Raw genomic sequence first — 15,590 nt, 5'->3', positions numbered from 1 at the left:
GTGTGTTTTGAGTTGATATATCTGACAGGACTCGGAAAATGAGTTTCCAGTAGTTTTGGACGTGGTTACACTTCCACATTATGTGAAACAAATTGCCTTTGGCTGAATTACATCTGAAGTATTTGAGCTAAATGATGCCAGCCTTGAAGGGGTTAAATACCATCGGAAAGACAGTTTTTGGGTGAGCTCCCATTTTGTTGCTTTGTAAATTGATTGTAAAGCTCGTTGCCATTGGTGTTCTGTGTAGGTATGTCCCAAATCTTTTTCCCAGTGAGTGTGGGGAGATGTTTTAGTGAAGTGGAGTTTTTGGTGAAGAGTATTATATAATATAGATATCCCTTTCTTTTTGGGGGACGTGGTTGTGAGGTATTCCCAAGCTTTCGGGTAAACCGTGTATAGAGGCAATTTGAGTGCCTCAATGCAGTGTTTTCCTCTGATATAAGAAAAGAAGTCTGTAGGGGGTAGCTTGAATTCATTTTGGAGGTGAGGGAAGGATTTCATGTTGATGCCCTTTCTGGCCCAGTGTTGCAAAGATAAGTCAGGTGAGAGGTGATGAAGGGATTCATTTGGGATTGGTATCTGTGGGATATTGGCATAGGTAACACTATTTTGGGTCAGCTTTTTCCATGCTATCATAGTGGGGGATAACGCCACAGGTAGCTTGGATCCCAAGGGGGTGCTCATCAACCACCATTTCAAGTTGAGGCATAGTAGTGATTGGCTTTCTATTGTGCTCCACAACTTAACTGGGCATGGCTGGAACCACTCAGTGAGTTGATCCAACACTGACACCGTGTAGTAATCCTCAAAGTCAATGGTCCCCGATCCCCCCGCTAGTTTATGTTTCATAAGTCTCGAATGTGCGCTCCTAGGTTTGGTTCCTTTCCATATGCATTTGTTGAATAGAGTGTGGAGAGATTTGAAAAAGCACTTGGGGATGGGGATGGGGAGAATCCTAAATAGGTAGAGAATTTGTGGCAGATGAAGCATTTTAAATGCTGCTAATCTACGCGACCAGGAGAGTTCTTGTTTAAGTATTGGCTGGATTTCAATTTGCAACTTGGCGAGCAGAGGTTTATAGTTGACCGAAAAGAGGTGTTTGACCGATTTTGTAAGTTGGACAACAAGGTATGAAATACTTTTATCTGGCCAGGTGAAGGAATATTGGACCTGTAGTAAGTTTTTTATCGTGGCGTTTAGCTTTAGGTGTAGTATGTGTGATTTAGATGTATTTAGTTTATAGTAGGAGATCTTACCGAACCAGTCAAGCAATTTTTGGGCTTCTGCCAGAGATGAGGTTGTGTCAGTCAGGATTAGAATTACGTCATTCGCAAAGAGGCTTATCTTATGGAAGGTTCTACCTGTCTTTAGGCCTGTGATCAGAGGATTCGAACACATGTGTTCCGCTAAAGGTTCCATCACTAGGTTAAATATTAGTGGTGACAAGGGGCACCCTTGGCGTGTGCCGTTCGTTATGTTAAATGGTTGGGATAACATATCCTTTGAATACACTTGTGCTGATGGGGAGGTGTAGAGTGCCATTATGGTCTTATATATGTTATGTTTGAAACCCAATTTAAGTAGTACCTTCTGTAGATACATCCAGTGTACCCTGTCCAAAGCCTTCCCTGCATCTAAGGAGAGTAGCAGAGAAGGCATTCCCCTGGATTCAGCATGGTGTATTAAGTTGATCATACGCCTGGTGGCATCTGGTGCTTGTCTCACCCTAGTGAATCCTGATTGATCCGTGTGTATGAGGTCTGGCATGATCTCCATCAAGTGTCTGGCAATGGATTTGGCATAGATTTTCACATCTAGGTTTAAATGGTATATAGGACGGAAGTTCTGAGGGGAGGTTGGTTCCTTCCCTGGTTTCGGGAGTGTAATAAGAGCATTCAACGATTCTTTGGCAAGCGTGGAAGAAGGGGCAGCATTGTTACAAATTTCTGTTAGGTTTAGGATCAATTGACTGGAGAATTGTTTATAGTACGCACAGGTCAACCCATCCGGGCCTGGAGCTTTCCCTGATGGTAATGCTGATATTGTTGCAAGAATTTCCTGGTCCATGAAGGAGGCATTTAGAGAATTCAATTGTGGTTCGGTCAGCTTGGGGAGAGTGATTTGGTGCAGAAATGCATCAATGTCCTCCTTGGAGGGATGAAACGTAGATGTGTCTTGTCTGATGTTATAGAGGTCACTGTAGTAGTCACTAAATGCGTTAGCTATGTCCTGTGGTTTAGTTAATTTTTATTTAGTGCAGGGGTGAAACAAGTAATTTTAGTTTTAAGCCTTTTCCCCTTTAAGCGCTGCACCAGTCTTTTGTCCGCTTTGTTAGAAGTAGAGTAGGAAGTGGCTTTGATTTTGCGCAGTATTTGTTCGAAGGAGTTGAGGAGTAGTGATCTCAATTCCTGTCTCAGGGATAGTAGTTCAGCCAATAGGGTAGGGTTTGGGTTAGTTTTGTGAACAGTCTCAAGATTAGCAATTTGTGATGTCAGATCATCAACGCGCTGTGTCCTCTTTTTTTTACATAGTGAACTTAATTTCATTATGACACCTCGAATAACAGCTTTATGTGCATTCCACACCATGGTAGGATTGCCCACCGAACCACTGTTAAGGTCAAAGTATTCTTTCAGGTGAGATTTACATTTCCTGGGAGTAGGTTGGGTGTTGCAATATGTAATTGTTGGCTCGCCAGAGAAATGTCCTGTGTCATTGATGAAGATTGTGATCGGAGCATGGTCTGACCACGTCATGGTGTGGATCACAGATGCGCTGATTGTTTGCAATAACCACTTATCTGTAAGGATCATGTCTATTCTTGAGTAAGATTTATGATATGGGGAAAAGTAGGTGTAGTCCTTTTCAGAACCATGGTGACATCTCCATATATCATATACATCCTGTGAGTTGAGGAATTGTTTCAGGGGGGACTCTCTTCCTTTTGCTGCTGAGGTGGTGTCCATATGGATATCTGCTACTAGGTTGAAATCTCCACATATGAGCAGATGTCCTTGTCTGGTTGCTTGGGCTTTAGGCATGGTTTTCCTAATGAAAGTCATCTGGTGGGTGTTGGGGGCATACACATTTAAGAGTGTGTATTTGGTCTTGTTTAGGGTGCAGATCAGAATTACATATCTACCATGAGGGTCTGAGATTTCTTGAAGCAGGTGGAATTCTACAGTGTTTTTTGTGGCAATGAGAACACCTCTTTTTTTGGACTTATAGGTGGCATGGTATATGAGAGAGTATTTGCCGTTGGAGCAAAGGTTACTAGCAATTTGGTTACTAGGTGTGTCTCTTGGACACATATGATGTCACTTTTGAGTTTTTCAGCCATTTGCCATAGGGAGTATCTTTTGGCTGGATTATTCAGGCCTTTGACATTGAGTGATAAGATGTTTAGCGGCATTGCTGTAGTTTGTTGGTGCATGTGGTGATATGTGAAACGGTTAACACTTACAGTTAGTGGAGCTTAGACTGGAGGCAAGGCTGGTGTACTTCGTCCATAATTGAGGTACTGGTGAGGCGGAGAGGTCCGTAGATACGTGAGCTTGGCACTAGAGCAGCAGAAAATAAAAACAATAAGTTAGAGTAACATTTGTAGACAGTTACAGTGTTCGGACTGTCCTGTTAGACGGTCTGCACTATTGCAGATAAGGAGGCAGCGTAGGATAGTACAAAGAAAGCTGAGTCAACTAAGCCGCTGTGGGGGAAAAAGTTAGTAACCGAGAAGAACTAATTAATGAACAATGAACAGTGAACAGTGAGCCCCAAATGAAGACACGTGACGTGTCGTAATGCGTAGGGAGTGGCCGGAGTCGGACTTGCACTAGGAGGAGACGTGAGAAGGCGTTCAGCACGCCGCTACTGTTTGTCATTCTATTTTGCCTGATTTTATTTTAGCATGCCCCGTACACACGGTCGGACATTGATCGGACATTCCGACAACAAAATCCATGGATTTTTTTCCGACGGATGTTGGCTCAAACTTGTCTTGCATACACACGGTCACACAAAGTTGTCGGAAAATCCGATCATTCTGAACGCGGTGACGTAAAACACGTACGTTGGGACTATAAACGGGGCAATAGCCAATAGCTTTCGTCTTTTAATTTATTCTGAGCATGCGTGGCACTTTGTCCTTTGGATTTGTCTACACACGATCGGAATTTAAAGGAACAGATTTTGTTATAGCATGCTCTCAAACTTTGTGTGTCGGAAATTCCGATGGAAAAAGTCCGATGGAGCCCACACAATTTCCGACAACAAGCTCTGATATCACATATTCCGTCGGAATGTCCGGCCGTGTGTACAGGGCATAAGAGTTCACTTTGTTGACATTTAATAAACATACCCACATTTTAAAGACATATTGCACTAGTGGAGGCTTCTCTCTCTCTTCCTTTCCCCTTATATGCTGTGGTAATGCCGGATTAATCCATGACATATGTGTCGAGGAACAAGAAGGGGAGAACGATCCAGGAATACACCCCCAGTATCCAATAGGATCTGGATGGGAAGCCGCAACATACACCAATTATCTGCTGATGTGAGATAATACATTATCCTAAGGTGAAAGTTTTGTGAAACTGCATTTGATGGGAGAATTCATGGAATCCAACATGAAAATTATCTTTCATCAAATTTAACCTACACTACTCAGCCAGACCACTGATTTCACCTTCCACTTCCCTTTGAACTTGGAGCAATTTTTACAGTTTTATCATCTATTTTTGGACTTATTATTATTATTAACCATTTACTGACTATTTAAAGAGATTAATATTACTTTTACACCTTTTGATTATTAGAAGAGCCTTTTTGTAGTGATTATGATCACTATGACGATGTTTTGATGTGATGATTATCACATTTCACATGTGTGTGTATTTTATTTAGTGGTATTTTATTATCACATTTCACATGTGCATTTTTCACCTATGTGCACTCTTTTCTGATTATTAGTGTACACAGTGGTATCTGTTTATTTTTCTATATATTTATTCACATGATTTGTTCTAATTTTTATTACTATTTATGCGCAAGATCACTTTGATTTATCATTTTGCGTTGTGGTTTTGTGTTACACCATTAGATTTTGCTGCATTCATCTTGTCATCACTATTACTATAGACACTAAGTTCATTCACTACCCCTAGTGGCGCGAAGGACTCATTACCACTCAGCGAGGGGGAAACGTTGTTGGTGTAGTAGGCCCATCAAGATCAAGTATGGGGGTTTTGTTGGTACCTCTTGGGTCCCTGGTAGCGACGTGTTTGCGAGTCCCTTCGGTGCTGCAAGGGAGGGGTCCCATTTTTGGGGGGTTCCAGGATGATGCCCCATTCATGCAGAAGTCGCATACCTTTCTTCAGGTCATTAACTACGTGAGAGGTGCCATTCTTAGGTATGAGGAGGGTTGCAGGGTAGCGCCATTTGTTAGACATGTGCACAGCCAAAAAAATGTGTTCATTTTCGTTTTCGTTTCATTAGTTTATTATTTTTTTCGTTTTTCAGGTCATTCGTTATGATCGCGATTCGTAAATTCGTTCATTTGTAAATTCGTAAATGCATTCATTCGTGCATTCGTACATTCATAAATTCGAACATTCGTTCATTCGTACATTCGTACATTTTACATTTGTACATTCGTAAATTCATACATTCGTAAAATCGTACATTTGTAAATTAGAAAATTCGGAAATTTGTAAATTCTAAGTTTGAAAATCCAAAAACCCGAAAATTCAAAAATCTGAAATAGTAACTAACTATTAAATTATAGGTATTGTAATTTCCTTTCAAATTTGACTGTCAGTGAACGTAACAAATACAAATTTATCCGAAGTTACAAATCATCCAAAACAAATGCTGCATCTAAACAAATGGAACGGCACAAATTAATAATAAATAATAATAAAACGTTGTTGTTATTATTATTGTTATTTATTATTATTAATTCATTACGTTCCATTCCGTTTTTTTGGATCATTCATAACTTTGAATAAATTTGTATGTGTTACTTTCACTAACAGCCAAATTTGAAAGGAAATTACAATACCTATAATTTAAAAGTTACTAGTAATTACTAATAGTTAAGTTATTATCAGTTAACTATTATTTCAGATTTCCGAATTTTCGAATTTACAAATTTACGAATTCACTAATTTACTAATGTACGAATGTACATTCGTAAATTGCAAACGTACAAATGTACGAATGCCCGAATTTACGAATGTCCAACTTTATTGAATTTACGAATATTCGGAAAAAATTCGTTAAACGGGTTTTCGTTAATTCGGATATTCCCGAATTAATGAATTTGTCGAAATTCGTTAAAAAACGAATTCGGGACGAAACGAATTGCACATGCCTACCATTTGTATAAATAGTTGTGATTGTGGAGGCCCTTAGTGATCGGGTTCAGATTCCTCCTGAGTTGTAGTGTATATTTAGAGAGGTCTGGGTATAGCTGTACCCCTTCGTAGGGACGGGGTAGTGTCGTCTTTGACCGTGCTTCTACCATCAATCTTTCCTTGATATGGAAGAAATGAACAAGCATAAGTACATCCATTGGTACGGAAGCTGCTAGGTGGGGAGGCTTTGCTATTCTGTGGATCCTGTCCACGATTAAATCTCTAGGCGATGCATCAGGTAAAATGGAGTGCATTAGGTCTTTGGCATAATTTTGAAGATCTGCCGGAATAATAGTTCAGGGACCCCCTTGAGCTTGACGTTATTGCATCTGGAACAGTATTCTAAATCAGCCAGCTTGGCCCAGACCCACTCTTGCTTCTCTTTAACCTCTTCCTATGTGTTGATCAGATCGTTTACTGTTGTTGTACATTCTGACATACCCTGTTCAATAGTGGTGACCCTGTGCTCAATACCTTTCATATCTGTGGTGATTTTGTGGAACAGAGAAGAGAGATCAGTGACATTTGTAGGGACATGAGCATGTTTTTCAGGGTAGTGTCCATGACTGGCTGCCCTGTAGTGGGGAAGGATGCCATTGATTTATGTAAGGCCTGGTTGGATTGCAGTGGATTGAAGGCCTGGGCCTCGATTAGAGCCTGAGGTGGCCGCTGGAGCGGTCCATCCATCCGCATCCTGGCTTTGGCTGGGCTGCTAGTGAGGAGGTCTGCTTCCTGGTCATGTGTAGGAGACAGGGGTAGTGTTGTGATGCCCATTTCTCCCCGATTATCACCCGGGAGGTCCGTGTATGCCTCCCACGGCACCATCTTGGATGTCACTGACCTCAGTCTCTGGCGGGAACATGAAGGTAGTTAGCTTCTTAGGCTTATGTTCCCCCATCCTTTTGCGGGACATTGTCGGCAGAGGTGTGGTGAGTCTCTGTGGTGAGGATGGCAAAGGACGGCTGTGAATAGTGGGCCTGAGTTGCTCTGTAATTCTCCCTCACTAAGGAGCTGTCCCGCTATGCATCAATCTTCCTCGGCAGTTAGCCATGCCCCCCACTTTCTTGAATTTTAATTAAAAAAACCCACACTATATAACCAAATTTTTTTGTAAAATATAAAAGATCTTACAATAAATAGATACCTAACATGTAAATTTTACTATCCATCGGCAATGCTTTAAAAGCCTGTTAGATTTACAGAGGTCTGGTGCTGGAATTACTGCTCATTAGGGATGAGCTTCGAGTTCAAGTCGAACTCATGTTCGACTCGAACATCGGCTGTTCACCAGTTCGCTGAACAGCGAACAATTTGGGGTGTTCGTTGCAAATTCGAAAGCCGCGGATCACCCTTTAAAAGTCTATGGGAGCAATCAAAAGTGCTAATTTTAAAGGCTTATATGCAAGGTATTGTCATAAAAAGTGTTTGGGGACCTGGGTCCTGCCCCAGGGGACATGTGTCAATGCAAAAAGAAGTTTTAAAAACGGCCGTTTTTTCGGGAGCAGTGATGCTTAATGCTTAAAGTGAAACAATAAAAGTGTAATATTCCTTTAAATTTTGTACCTGGGGGTGTCTATAGTATGCCTGTAATGGGGCTTATGTTTCTCGTGTTTAGAACAGTCTGACAGCAAAATGATATTTCAAAGGAAAAAAAGTCATTTAAAACTACTCGCGACTATTAATGAATTGTCAGTCCGACAATAAACATAAAAGTTCATTAATAAAAATGGCATGGGATTTCCCCACAGGGGAACCCCGAACCAAAATGAAAAAAAAAATGGCATGGGGGTCCCCCTAAATTCCTTACCAGGCCCTTCAGGTCTGGTATGGATATCAAGGGAAACCCCGAACCAAAATTAAAAAAAAAAATGGCATGGGGGTCCCCCTAAATTTAATACCAGGCCCTTCAGGTCTGGTATGGATATTAAGGGGATCCCCATGCCAAAATTTTTTAAAAAATGGCGTGGGGGTCCCCCTCAAAATCCATACCAGACCCTTCAAGTCTGGTATGGATATTATGGGGAACCCCGTGCCAAAATTTAAAAAAATGCCCTAAACATTGGGAGGGTGCTTTGAGGTAGCCCCCCAAAGCACCTTGTCCCCATGTTGGGGAGGACAAAGGCCTCATCCCTACAACCCTTGGCCGGTGGTTGTGGGGGTCTGCGGGTGGGGGGCTTATCAGAATCTGGAAGCCCCCTTTAACAAGGGGACCCCCAAATCCCGCCCCCCTTTGTGAAAAAGTACCCCTACCATTTCACAAAAAAAGTGTCAAAAATGTTAAAAATGACAAGAGACAGTTTTTGACAATTCCTTTATTTATCTTCCTTCAATTTCTTCCTCCATCTTCTTCTTCCTCTGCTGTTACATAATGGGTGACCCCGCCCCCTCTGACATCACGGGGAAAGCCATAGGGGAAGTCCCTGTCAAGTCCCTGTGTGTCAGAGGGGGGCAGGGTCACCAGGTGGCCCCGCCCTCCATTATTTAGGAAGTGTCAGAAAAGGGGAAGAAGACAGAGCAAGAAGCAGAGGATCAGAGGAAGAAGAATATGGAGGAAGAAACCAAAGGAAGAAGGAAGGAAGTTGCTGTTTGCAGGACTGACACATGCATTTGCCTTTGCACATGAGCATGAGTGGGGGCACTTTTTAAAAATTATTTATTAATGTATTTATTTGTTATTATTTTTATAGTGTCGCTTTAATTTTAATTTTTTAATCACACTTATTGCCGTCACACGCAATGTAAACATCCTTTGTGAGAGCAAAATGCATGTGACAGGTGCCCATTAATGGAAAGATACGGGGTATATAAGACCGGTGTGATCAAATGCTTTTCAATTTTTTTTTAAATGGGGCCATTTACTTCTAGGGAAACTGGAAGTGATGTAAGGCCATTACTTCCGGGTTCCTATATCATAGGAGCAATCAAATCAATTCCGGTCTTTGATCACCTCTATGATCAGCTGGCGGAAGTTGGCGCCAGCTGGTTGATTGGGACTCCCGGTGGGATGGGAGATCTGGGTAAAGCCAGGGAAGGTGGCGAGAAGGAGAGGATGTCCCGTCTCACTTCTTGTAAAAGCAATCCAGTGGCAAGCTAGCCGCTATGATTGCTTTTACAAGAGAACCGATCATTGGCTCTAAAAAAAACGGTACTGGGGGGATGCTTGCATTATCCCAGTGTAACCACTTGAAGTCTAGCAATGTACGGGTACATCGCTGGTTGGACAAGTGGTTAATGTAATTTTTTCTGGCTTTTTTAAATGCCAGTTTGTGCGCTTTTGTTCAAAAAATAAGGGCACGGGGACCCTACGCCATTTTTTTTTCTAACAGAACAGTATACTTTTTGTAAAAAAAAATGTGTTCTGGCTCTTTTAGACAAAAAAATCCATACTAGAACCATATGCATCATTATTATTATACAGAATTTATATAGCATCAACAGTTTATGCAGGAGGATTCAGAGCGCCCTGCTTGTTAGAGGAAGGGTTAAGTGAAACAACAGGTAATAACTGTGGGGGGTGAGCTGATGGAGAAAAATAAAAGGTAGTTTATTAGGTAGAGACAGGATAGGCTTCTCTACCGGGATAGTTTTTCAGGGATCACCTAAATGTAGGATAATAGGAGATTGTTGGACAGATTGAGGTAGGGAGCTCCAGAGGATGGGAGAGGCAGTGGAGAAGTCCTGGAGTATGGGAGGAAGTGGCAAGGGAGCTAGAGAGCAGGAGGTCCTTGTATGAGTGAAGAGAACAATTTGATTGGTATTTTTAGGCTAGGTTAGTGATATAGCTGGGGGCCGAGTTGTGGATGGCTTTGTAGGTTGTGTTTAGTATTTTGAACGTTATTCATTGGGTGAGTGACAGCCAATGGCGGGATCGGCAGAGAGGTAGCAGACACTGAACGGTTGGTGCGGTGGATGAGTCTGGGAGCAGCATTCACAAAATATTCAGCTATCTGGCTATATCTTTTCAGTTTGATATCTTTTACAGTTTTTGAGAAAAAGCTTTTTGTTTAGAGGTCATTTCAGGAAATTGTAGCCATTAATCAGAGTGTATTGTGTTTGTTGTGTTGCCATGGTTACCAAAGCTTCTGTTATACACAGGGGGGGAGGTGGCTGGAGCATCTCAGCTCTGATTACAGAGCCCGGGGGAGGGGACAGACACACCATGTACTGATTTATAATAGAGGAATATGATGGGGCAGTTTTGATGGGGTAATTCTGATAGGGCAGTTTTGATGGGGACAATTTTTATGGAGCAGTTTTAAAGGTGGCAATATGATGGGGCAGTTTTGATGGTGGCAATATGATGGGGGCAGTTGTGATGGGGCAATTCTGATGGGGCAGTTTTGATGGTAGCAATATGACGGGGCAGTTTTGATGGGGCAATTCTGATGGGGCAGTTTTGATGGGGCAATTCTGATGGGGCAGTTTTGATGATGGCAATATGATGGGGCAGATTTGATAGGGCAATTCTGATGGGGCAGTTTTGATGGGGCAATTCTGATGGGGCAGTTTTGATGGGGCAATTCTGATGGTGGCAATATGATGGGACAATTTTGATGGAGCAATTCTGATGGGGCAGTTTTGATGGTGGCAATATGATGGGGCAGTTTTAATGGGGACAATTTTGATGGGGCAATTCTGATGGGGCAGTTTTGATGGCAGTATGATGGGGATGGCGGCCATTTTAGCAATTTAGCTATTCAGCATTCCCACGCATTTTCCCCAGGAAATGCATTTTCTAGTTATCTTTCATTTTCGCATTATAGTTTACATTCCTTCTAGGTTTAATCACCCCCACCAACACTCTACCAGGTCTGTTACCAAACTCATACTGCCTTTTGGGTGTTCTAATAAAAGCTCGTTTGGACTCCTGCTCCACCAGATCTCTCAGAGCCTCACCTTTTCCTATTAATTCCACCCTTACCTTATTATCATTTAAATTTTTATGTAGCTGATCTAATTCCTGAATTTCTTGTAGGAGAGATTGTTTTTGTGCTGTTCACATTTTTTTTCCTCTTAACTCCTTCTACAATCAGCCTCCCTCTCATAAATACTTTGTGGGTTTCCCACAATACAGTTGGCACAATATTTTCTACGTTGTTCTCTTTAAAAAATAAATTCAAATCCCTTTCCAAATCCTCCACTATGCCCTGATCATATAGGAGGGATTCATACAACCTCCAGGATCTTTGCCTATCCGGTATATTCTTTAAATCCAGGCTAACTATAACCGGGGCATGATCCGAGAGGGTGAAGGATTTCACTTCTGCCTTTAATAGCCCCTCTAGGAGTTGGTGATCTAAAAAACCATAGTTGGTTCTCGAGTAGGATCAGTGTACCTGAGAATAATGTGTAAAATCCCTCCCTTTAGGGAGCAGGATTCTTCACACTTCCACAAGCTGCTGTTGGTGTAGTTTTTTGTTAAAATACTTTGAGATATTTGCCCTCTGAATGTAGGGAGAGAGGCTGGGTATCCAGGGTTCGATCGAGTACAAAATTGAAATCCCCTGCCATACTTTACCCTCTTTTAAATTTTCTAATTTATTCATTATCTTTCTCAAAAAAAAAGCATGGATGGATATTTGGGCAGTATATGTTAACCAATGTGTATTCAATATTGAACAGGAATCCCTTAATAATCAGATACCTTCCTTCAGAATCCGTTTCCATCACTTTTAAGTTAAATGGTGTATTTTTATCAAAACCTATTGCTATTCCTTTGGATCTCTTATCAGGGGAATATCCATAAAACCAAGCTGGATAGTTTTTAAATTCAATTCAACCCTAGGTGACCATTTAAAATGGGTTTCTTGTAAAAAAACAATATTGGATGACCAGGTTTTTAATTCCTGCAGTATTTGATGCTGTTTACTAGGGCTATTTAGACCTCTAACATTATAGGTCACTATCTTCAAGGGCGCCGTCTCTCAGACCTGTGAAACATAAGCATCCATAAACCCTTATTCATGGGAAGGGAGTATAGAACTTCTAGTTTTCCAGAGATGAATACACCCCCGAGCGATTCCTTTCCTCTACTGATCCATTATTCCCTTATTTTCCTTGTGCTATTTGTTTATTTAAACCGTATTATATTCTATTAATAGAACTCTAGACTGTTTTCCATTGCTGACCACTTAACATCCCCCATTCGGGGGGTTTCTTCTGCCAATTCTCCAAATTGATACATGGCAAATCTAGTTTTCTACAAAATTCTTTTAAGTCCTCTGGAAATCGCAGTGTGGCTGATACACCTTGATTTAAGCCACCAAACAAGCTGGGAAACCCCATCTATAAAAAATGTTTTTTGCTTGTAACTGATTTATTAGGGGTTTCAGAGCTCTCCTACGAGTCAAGGTCTCTTGCGATAAATGCGTGAAGATAAGAATCTCAGTCTCATTAAATTTGAACGGTGCAGCGCTTCTCATGCCAAATGCTACTTGTTTTACATCATAATGAGAAAATCTCGCTATGATATCTCTTGTGGTTTCTGTTGATGACAAATTTGTCTTTTGTATTCTATGGACTCTTTCGAAGCGTATAGGAGATGTTATTTATTTGTTCAGTATTTTGTTGAAAACCTCACAGACCGTTTTTTCTAATTTCCAGGCAGTCCGAATCTACCCTTGCCTGCAGTTCCAGAAACGCTTTTTTTATGTTTGAGATGTATTTCAGATTCTTCTACTCTTTGTAATAATTTCTGTATGTCCATCCTGGTGACATTCATTTTTCCTTTGATCATGCATTCTAAATGTGACATTATCTCAGCCATATCCTTCTTTGTAGGAAGTGCCTGTAGGCTCTCCAAATCTTTTTCTCTTTCCATTAGCTGTTGTGGCTTATCTTTCTGCTGAATTTTTTCCACTTCTTCTTCCCCAGATCTGCTATTTTTCTTCATTTGACCCTCTGGGGAGAAGATTATTCCCTCCGCTCTTTCTGCTACTTGTTCCGATCTCTGATCGACTTTGTCCTGTACCATATACGTTTTTATGGAGTTACAATTCTGGCTATCTACTTGGTTGGTTTTTACCCCCTTTCTACCCATATTTCCTTTTCTCAAGTTGTTGTTCCTTCTCTACACTCACCGTCTCGAGGAATAGCATTATTTTCAAATCCTGTATAAAACTTAATGTACACCTTTAACAACACAGTTAATAGTGCATATAGTGATCTAGTTGGTTAGTACTTAAGAGACGTGAATGATAATTGGCAAGGCAGATCTATAAAACTATTTAAGCAAAAGCCTATAATAATATATCCACTTAGTATATATTTTCAAACTTTTGAGCCCGGGTTCACACCTATGCGAATTAGATGTGCATTTCCGCACATCTAATTCGCATAGCAGGAAAATGTGACTGGCTCCCTATGGAGCCGGTTCACATATCTCCGGGGCGGCTGCGGAGCGCACTGCACAAAAACGCTGTGCGTCTTTCGCTCCGTTTCAGGGCCGAATTCAGGCATAGAATCGGCCCTGATTCGTCCCTGAAATGGGGAACAGGGATGCACAGCGCTCCTGTGCGATCCGCAGCCCGTTATAGTGTGAACCCGGGCTTAGGGCATAGGTAATGACAATCCACAAAGCAAACTTTTGCAGTCTTTGCGAGCAAGAAAGAGTGGGGTAAGGCAAGATAAGACAATATCTGCAGTAATTGTAAGCTATAGGTTGAAACAGTTCCACCACAATGATTACCTTCATGTATCTCTCTTGCTGAGATCATTCACATTGTTCACTCAGAGTATGGATAAATATAAAAAGTAGATGTAAATATGAGCAAGTATACTGAAGCTTACCAATTAGTAGATAAATAATTACGCAGATGATGATGGAAGTAGATTTTCAAGTAAAAAGTATGCAGATAAAGACGCAAAGTAGATTTTACAGGTTACATTTCGTTTACAGTTCAGACTGTTATTTCAATTGTTGTTCAATTTATTATTCAAGTTCCAGGTTTCCTCAAAAATACCTTCAGATGCGTAACTTACATTTGCATAAAATAGTCTCAGTAAAAAATATCTAAGCAGGATAAGCAATGGCTAGCAAAGCAGAAGCAGAGCAGAAGCAGACATAGAATGCAAGTATAAACTCTGTGTGCAGATGTAATCAGTCGCTAGGAGAGCAAATATAGAAATTTTATGCAGACTCGAGCCTTCAGATGCACATTTCACACTTGGACCTAGCCGTCCATATATTGAGTATAGTGTGTATTTGCTAAAAGCAGAAAAGGATAAACGACAGCCAGCGAGCAGAAGAAGCAGATCCGATATGCAGGTGTAGACTCAAGTTTCAGGCTTCTACCAATATAAATTTTCTATATATATATATATTTGTATAGGCTTTATAATACAGTCCATAGAGCAATCTTTGCAAACAGGTAAAGACAAGATGAAACAGGACAAGCAATAGCTACAACAGCTTTTATAATAGCTTTAAACTAAAAGTTCTTATTAATCTTATTAATATTCTTACTGCTGCATCCAGACATATCCAGACATAAAGTCCTCCAATTTATCCAGAAGCACTTACAAGACGGGTAAGCTCTATAACCTATAGTTTACTCTGAAAATTACTTTAATTTATTTAGCCAGTTTTTTTCCAATCGTTCCTACCTGGTCTTCGGTCCTCCTTCAATCCTTCTCCTGTTGTGTCCTCCTGTCAGCACCGCAAGTGGGTCCCCACTATAGACTTCTCCCCTCCTCGAGTTCTTGTTCACCTCCAGACCTCCGTGGTGAATCTTTCAATCCAGGGCTTCTGTAGGGATGCCTGTCCCACTACACTGCATCCGACCAGCTCCTCTGCTGTCTCAGTCAAGTCTTGTCTCAGCTGCGTGACACCCTCCGCACCACACAACCACCTCCCCCTAGCCTCTCTCACAGACAGGAAGGGGGACTACATCCACCGGCTCCCTCGGGCTCCCCAGCAGCTTCCCTCCTTGCTTACTCCAGTTTTGATCAACAGGCCACACCATCCGCAAGCAGGCATACCCACCCACCAGCCTCTCTCACAGGCAGGGAGCTGAATCAGCAGCCAGAGCCACTGGAGCAACTCCAGGTTTCTTTCACACCTCCAGTGTACACCGGTGTGTACCCAGCGGAAGAGGATCTCACCTAAAGCGGAGGGAAAGTTCAGCCAGAGACCTGTAGTAACAGGTGAGAAGTCTCAGTCTTTCTGTATTAGGTCAG

General features: G+C 41.5%; 1 protein-coding gene across 1 annotated transcript in view; it reads left to right on the top strand.

The window, feature by feature from the left end:
• The window catches only part of LOC141111837 (uncharacterized), a 293,979-nt gene that overhangs the window by 141,748 nt on the left and 136,641 nt on the right, over window positions 1-15,590 (top strand). The gene's annotated exons all lie outside the window — the stretch shown is intronic.

Source organism: Aquarana catesbeiana, linkage group LG11 (genome assembly GCF_042186555.1).
Source record: "Aquarana catesbeiana isolate 2022-GZ linkage group LG11, ASM4218655v1, whole genome shotgun sequence".
Lineage (NCBI taxonomy): Eukaryota > Metazoa > Chordata > Amphibia > Anura > Ranidae > Aquarana > Aquarana catesbeiana.
The sequence above is the reverse complement of the archived record's forward strand: the minus strand, read 5'-3'. Positions and strand labels throughout refer to the sequence as shown.